Source organism: Aquila chrysaetos, chromosome 18 (genome assembly GCF_900496995.4).
Source record: "Aquila chrysaetos chrysaetos chromosome 18, bAquChr1.4, whole genome shotgun sequence".
Lineage (NCBI taxonomy): Eukaryota > Metazoa > Chordata > Aves > Accipitriformes > Accipitridae > Aquila > Aquila chrysaetos.
The window spans coordinates 24110617-24118282 of NC_044021.1; the positions used below are offsets into that span (position 1 = coordinate 24110617).

Sequence of the window (7666 nt, forward strand, 5' to 3'; positions counted from 1 at the left end):
TACAGCATAAGGCAGTACACTGGTGCCCTACAAAAGGTGTAGCAGAACCTCTTCATGCTAATAAAATCAGAGACAGGAACAAGTGGTGTCACGAAAGCAGCCAGAGAACAATGCCAGACAGCAGAAACCTCCAGGAGAGCAAGGGCCCTGAATGCTGGGCCCAGCCACACTAGCATCGGTGGGAAAGGCAAGCAGGGGCTTCTCACCTCCTTGCCCTTCTGGTCATTAGCACAGCTAGGCAACATGCCAAACGAAATACTGAAACAGCACCTGAAACTCAAGCCACAGCTAAAGCAAAACCCCTATTTTTGAACTAACAGCATCTCTTATAAAAAGCAGGATGGCTGAGTAAAAGAACATATTACCAATTTGGCAGTCCTACGCTTAATGTAAGTGTCTATATACATATACACACACACATATATATATACGTCAATGTTTCTACTAAACTTAATACAAGACAATCCTTCAGGAAATCCACCCCTCATGAAGAACTCAAATTAGTTATTTCACCAGCTATTGTACCTGCATTAATACCTGAGCCAGTTAGTTATCAGCTGAGCATTAACATTGTATTAATACTGCAGAAGAAAGAAAGAAAAATAGAACTTCATGACAGTAGCATTTGTCCCTAATAACACAGAGAAAAAACTCAGAACATGCAGGCACTAGGAGTTCTAACGTTAACAGGTACTGTACAGACACACATCATCAAAACAGTCACAGGTTAGGCATCTAAATAAAGGGTATAATTTTCAAGCCCTTCAGCAGATGTGGAAGATATCACAGAGTCATCAATGCTTATGACCTGTGCAAAGTCACCTTCCTCTCTCACACAGTTTTCTACCAACACGCACCTATACTTGAAAACAAAACTATGACTACTGATGGTAAGTTATTGCAGCTACAGGATATAGCTATAATTGCAAACGTCTCTCTTCTTTATTCAGAAGGACTCCCACAGGTCTTGTTGAAAGCTGACATTAGATTGGCATTACATCCCAACTCTAAATCAATTTCCTCAGTCAAGTGCAGGCCACAAACAGCAAGTTAATGGTGATAGAACAACAAACTGAAGATCTGAAAATACCCTACCATGTTATACTAGATGGACTACATGCTCCACTAGTTCCACAGGCACCCACAGCTCTGTCAACTGCTAAGTGACACCAACTGGACAAATAAAAACAAAACAACAGTGCTTCATGGAAAGAGTAATTTTAACCTACAAGATTTAAGTAGCCTTTATTACAACTGCTGTGGAGAGGGCAAACAGTGGAAAAACTATAGGCGAGACGCTTAGCAGGGTATACGGTGTCAATATTTAATTACAGGGAAGAAAAAAAACATTTAAAAAATACCAATGAATGGCATACCTGCTCTGCTGAGAAATTATCACACTATTATTACTGTCAGGATTTACATCATGTTACGGCATATAATAATAAGTGGAAAAAGGTCATAATAGCTCAGGATTGTTCCTACTTAATTTGCAATACAGACATTTGTATAGCCCTGAGGTCAGCCAGACCAGCAGGGAGGGGGCACCCACTAATCAAAAACTAACCCCAGTAAGAGTTAGTAGCACAGAGTGAAATCATTAGACATTTGAGAGCCCTGCACTCCCCACTGACAGGCCAGGGACATAGAAATATCTCCACTCAGATGACAGGCAATCTACCAGACAATTCCTCTAAAACAACATACTCTGGTTTCCACATTTTCCATTTTCACAAGAACATGGACTCCTTTATCAATTCTCTCTCCTATTATCAAATATGTACTCTGCAGTGAAAATGAAGTGAGGCCTGGAAAGGGAGAGCTTTAAGGAACAAGATGGTATCTTGTCCCTTCCAGGGCCCACAGGCAAGATAAAGCATCCTTACATCCTCCCTTGGATTTTCAGCTAACCTGTCCTAAGCCTCCCATGAAGGGTATTTCAGAATTTCTCCACCTATCTTCTTCCAATATTTAACCATTTTTACCACAGGAAAACAGACCACAGAAGAAAACTATCCAACAGGTGTACATAACATCAGTTTTGAGCTTTGGATGGGGAAAAAAAAAAAAAAAAAAAAAAAAAGATTTAGCAGACTGCCTGGAAGGAGACATACACATGTAGAAAAGGTGGTATGAATCTTTTTCAGGCTTGCAGAGCTTAAAGTTGTTACTGTCCGACAGCTGACTGAAGGCCTGTGTGACAAAGCTGCATGGCCTCAATCCACTTCCTAATTCAAGTGTCATTTTGACAGAAAGCAATAAATGCAGCAAGCTGCACTGCACACCAGGCTCCGACTAGATAACAAGACATCCTTTTGAAGCAGAGGTACAACTTGCACACGAGGGCTGATGCTTCTGGAGAAACTTGGGTAAATTTTAAGGAGAGTCAGAAGAAAGATACTCACATAGATAGTTTAAGCTGGATCACATAAGTGCACAGAACACAAGAATTTGTTTATTTTGCACTTGTTCAAGGTCAAAAATGACCATATTAAAACTACAACAAAAGCTTTGCTATAGCACTGGGTTGAAACTATAATTTTTTTTTCTCCAGTTAGACTATAAGCCCTCAAAAATAAAAAGGAACTATTAATTGATTCAAATCATCATTGTTGTACTGCAGTTCTTAGGATTTTGACAATTTTTCCTTAAGTGCCATTTCCTGAACTACAGTAATTCTTGAAAAAGTCTCAACCTTCAGTAGAAAAAAAAAAAAAATTCTCTCTCATTGCTGCAGAGAAAGCACTACAACTTGAACCCACAAGATTCACAGTCTTTCACAGACTGTCAAGACTCTAAATACTGGCTTTTTTTTTTTTTTTTTTTTTTAAAAAAACCTCATGGGACAGTCATGACCCCATTTAAGTCAGTGTCAGGATTAAGGAGATCTCATTTATGATACTTGAATGCTTGCAATTGTTAATAGTGCTATTTAATATCTAATATTAAAAAAAACCCAACCTTCTTGCAACTTGATCTCTACCTAAGCAAACCTAGTATTTGCACATCCAGAAGACCCAAGTTCATAAATATACTATGTAGGAACCCTGGACGCTGATCTCAGAAGTGCTGAACACACATATGTTCACAGTTCGAACAAAACTGCAGACACTGCCTCCAAAAAGTAGAGGCTAGCTGCCACATAAAACATGAGGTTGTCTTGAAACAACAAAAGTTTACAACTTCAGCCAAAGCAATACCAGCTACAGAAAGGGCAACAAAAACTTTTACGTTATTTATTGTCCAGTGCAATTTGAAGTGTTGCAATTAAATCAACTACTAGATTTTACTTCAATGTTATAGCAGTAATAGCAGTCACGATGCAAACATTGTGGAGGAAGACAGTGCAAAACTACTACATTCAAATTTAAGTTTTACTGCGAAAGTTCTCTGGAACCCACTTCACTTAAAATGAAAAGCAAACTTTCTGTTTTATGGCCTTCAGGTGACTGGTATTACCTTCATTAATTAACAATATACCATACAGTATAAGAAACAACAGTCTGAGACTTGAAATCAAATGGATGTGCTACGATTTTTGGTAATATTTTTGTATTAAAAGACTATGGTGTTATAAAACCAGACTTAGAAGTTACATAAGTGCATCTAATTTATGATAGCCTTCAAGAGCTGTTCACAGATTGATTGGCAGACTGGCTCAAGCAATGGAAGTACTAATGTCAACAAAGCTAATTGACCATTTTTGAGATTAGAGTATAGAACACCCAGCCACTGCCTGAGATACAATCACACACACTGCAGGAAAAAAGCTTGCATAAGGTGGCATGGGTACAACAGCAGATAGCAAGAAAGGCCAAAATCTTGCAAGTGAAGTACATAAACACTCTCTCCATTTGTGTCTTGGTATTTTACCACCTTCAAGAAAAGACTCTTAATGCGGTTGGATGCTGTACGTCCATTTCTAGACTTGAAATCTTGTGTGTTGATACAAGAGCAGAGAAATTAGTAAATCTTCTTGGCTAAGAAAGGCGGGGCAGGAAGTCTTTTCACCCACATGACCATGCCAAGTTTTATGTCCATTGTTAGTCTGGTCTCCTGCAGAGAAAAATGTTACTTGACCACTGTGTAAATAGATTTTTTTTTTTTTTTTTTTTTTTTAACTTACAGTACCCTTTAAGCCATCAACTGATTTCAACCAGAGAACAGACTACCAGCAGGTAATTAAATTCCTATCACTTCTGTAAAAACAGCCAAGCCACAGAAGGCAAAACTGCCCACCCAGAAAAAACATGTCATCCAATTTCCATAATTGAAAATGGTAGCCCATGTGTCACACCATCAGTGCAGTCTGTGGAAAGAGGGGACTACATGGAAAAAAATGTAGAGGCACATACAAAGACAATGGAAAAATCCCTGTTTGACCTCAAGACACAGATTCACAGAAATCTTCATTAGCTCTGTTGTTCAGAAAATTAGTTGCTTGTTATAAACAAATAAAGCCCACATGTGCACACACACTCCCCTAAGAGCCCCACCTCAGATGACTGAGCACATTTTGTTTCTTTAAAGAAAACATCTATATTTAACCAGTGGAACTCCTTGTAACATGCAGAAGAGTTACTAAACTGTACAGAGGACAGATTTATCAATGAAAACTCATTAGGACGGGAAACAACTATTAAACCGCCCCCTAATCAAGGTTAACTAGCTGAAAACTGGCATCAGGCTAACCCCATTTATATTACCTCCAACCAGACTGACTGAATTCCTGTCTGCTCAGCACAAAGTCACATCATCCTGAAAAATACTCCACAGTCATACCCTGGCACCATTCAGATAGAGATTAGGTACTTAAATGGAAAGGCAACTATATCTGCAGTTAAATTAGATTATAAATTTGTACAGAAAGACACTTTGTGACAGAAATTGAAAGCTAACTGCCTGACAGTAGGAAGGATTTCTCCCCACGGGTACAATATCCATTACAGTGGTTCTGTGCTTCCTCTACAGCACTGAAATTGGAGACTGCTGGATATACAGCACTTGATCACAACTCCACCTTTCATCGCCAATTTCCTACTAAGGATATACATTTAGTACCACTATCAAAACTAGCAAACATCAAGCATCACCACATGCTTTCTTAAAGGAAAGATATAAAAGCAAAGTCCATACAACCGATATGTGAAGAAGCCCACAGCAAGTCTACTTTATTCAACATCACAGAAGGTAAAGCTGTGAAGGACCTGAAGAGCTCTACCTGAAACAGATACCATGTCTGTGCACATGGGGAGGAGTGGGTAATTAAACAAAAGAAACACCTATTAGAGTTGCATGGCTAAGGATCAGTCTCCTACTACAAGGTATTGTAAAAGCAAAGGCAGATACAGAACCTACCCCAGAGTTTAAAACCCAGTATATCATATATCAACTCCACTATCTTGTCATGCAGGCAGTATGAGGAACATGAGAGTGCTCCTAGAGCACAAACAGATAGGGAGGAACAGAGGGCAAACCAGTTTGTGCTTCATTTTGTTCCCTCAACTATCTGACTATCCATAGGTTATCTGTGATATGCTCCAGAAGGGGGGGCAGGGGAGTGATGGAACTGTCTTCTGATTCTGTATAGCAATCCCAATGTAGCTAGCACCCAAAACTGCAGTGATACAAAAATCACACATAGCATTTCCTTCTGTTTAAGCTCTGTTCTACTGCTCAGAATGCAATCTGAGAAAGCATTTCACATATTACACGTTAGCACCACGCTCACCAGTCACACATAAATGCAAGTTTAGGCTCTAACAAACACGTGCTTTGACAGAAGACTGGAGAGCAGCTCGGCAAAAGTAATATTCTTAGATTCTTTGGATATATAAATATCGATAGATATATATATCTACACACAGAGGACAACATAAAACTGTGATTTCCGAGCTCGGGTCAGATATTGCTAAATGCACATGCACACTTCAAAGACATCCCATCAAAACTGTTTGATCCTTCATACATAAATACATATTTATAGATGTATACAAATAAATACATATAATAGCATACATAAAACATATACACGTTCCCCCAGCGCAGCCCACCGCCGCTTCTCCCCACGCTCCCGGCCTAACAGGTTGCACACGCACACGCCACGCGTTCTGCCACACGCAGACGGGGGAAGGAGGCAGAACTCCCCGAAGACCCGATCATCGCCACCGCCGTCCCGTCAGTATTTCAGCAGGGCGCTCACGGCCGTGCCACAGCACTCCTTTCCCCGCAGCCCTTCGCAGCCGGGCTGCGCTTCCCCGCGGACCCCTGGGACCCCCTCACCCGGCGGCCGAGCGGGGAGCTGGGCAGCGCCGGCTCCGTTTATCCACCCCTTCCCGCACCTGCGGCCGCGCCCAGGCCGCGGCGGACGAGCCTACCTGCCGGCGGAGGGCAGGAGCCGGCGGGGCCCCCACGGCCCCCTTCCTCCGGCGGGTGCTCGGCACCGGCGGGGCTGGGAGCCGGCGCGGGTGCTGTGGGAGGCCGGGGAGGGGGGGGGGTGTGCTCGGCGGGGCCGGGCCGGGCGGCGAGGTGCCGCCCGCCTCCTCGCCGCTGCTGACTCAGGAGCAGGCGCCGTCCCTCCGTACACCTCCCGGGGGCGGCCGCCGCGTTCCGCGCAGGATCACTGCCCAGAGACCCCCCCCCCCCCTCACACACACACCACACACACAGCCCGCCCCAACACGCACCGCCCCGGCGCTGAGGCCGCCGAGCCCGCCGCAGCGGAAGGGAGCCACACCTGCGGGCAGCGGCAGGGAGAAGGGAGGAGAGGGGCGGGGACGCAGGGTTGGTCCGACTCCAGCCCCGGAGGGAGAGCGGGGGCTTCCTACGGGCAGGGCGAGGAGGCGCCGCGCCTCCATTTTGAGGAGGGGGCGCGGGAGAGAGGCCGGGCGCAGGGGGCAGCAAATGGCGCCGCCCCCCGGCAGGGCTGCGAGCCGGCAATGGCGTCCCCGCCGGTGCCGGTCCCGCTCCCGTTGCTGTCGGCCCCGCTCCCTGCAGTGGAGCCGCGTTACCTTCCGCGGGATTACCCCGAGGGGGGCTTTACCTTTCCAGAGACTCGACCTCGGTGCTGCTGCTGGAGATAAAGCAAGAGGCTCCCAGGTCTTAAGAGCTTAAGCAAAGGTCTTCAGATGTTGAACCAACAAGCTGTCGTGAGAAGGTAGCCGAGCCCTCTCTTCCACACAACGTTGCGTACCGGTGCTCGAAAGGCAACCGCAGTGTCCCTTGTTGGTCTGCCGAGGGGCCTCGAAGGTGGGATCCCCCCACCTTTTTATCGTCGTGCTGCACGAAGGTCTCCGGACCTTCGCCACCGGCGTGGCTTTTGACTGCTCTGTGTCCGCGTGCAATGTTTTGGGGACGCTGTCGCTCCGGGTAGGGATTTTCCACGGTGACTGGCTGCCTGGGGGCTGCAGCAGGAGGCTAGGACCTGTCTGGCGTGAGCCACGCTGGGGCGAGCCCGCCAGTCTACACGTCCTCTTTCTACCTTCCTTCTGATTCTTACCTTTCCAATTTACTGAAAAACGTTGGGCCAGGGACCCAACGCTGCTCAGCTGGCAAAGCCCTGCATCCTAATGACAAGTCTCTCTCTGAAGCCTCTGTAAGAGTACTCATAGTTTATTCAGCGTAGCTTTTCAATAAAATATTCAGCATTTCTGTGTCTTTGATTTTG

The 7666-nt window shown here is 45.0% G+C and overlaps 1 protein-coding gene across 4 annotated transcripts in view; it reads right to left on the reverse strand.

Moving 5' to 3' along the window:
* KIAA0319 (KIAA0319 ortholog) overlaps window positions 1-7281 on the reverse strand; it is a 60689-nt gene extending 53408 nt beyond the window's left edge. For 2 of the 4 annotated variants that reach the window (XM_030042053.1, XM_030042052.1), the window contains exon 1: window positions 6378-6655. The gene's annotated coding sequence lies outside the window, so the exon portion shown is untranslated. Of the gene's footprint in view, window positions 1-4239; window positions 4258-6377; window positions 6656-7042 lie in introns of those variants that run through there. The other 2 variants (XM_030042050.1, XM_030042051.1) reach the window with 2 other exon arrangements.
* Between the last annotated feature and the right edge of the window lie 385 nt (window positions 7282-7666).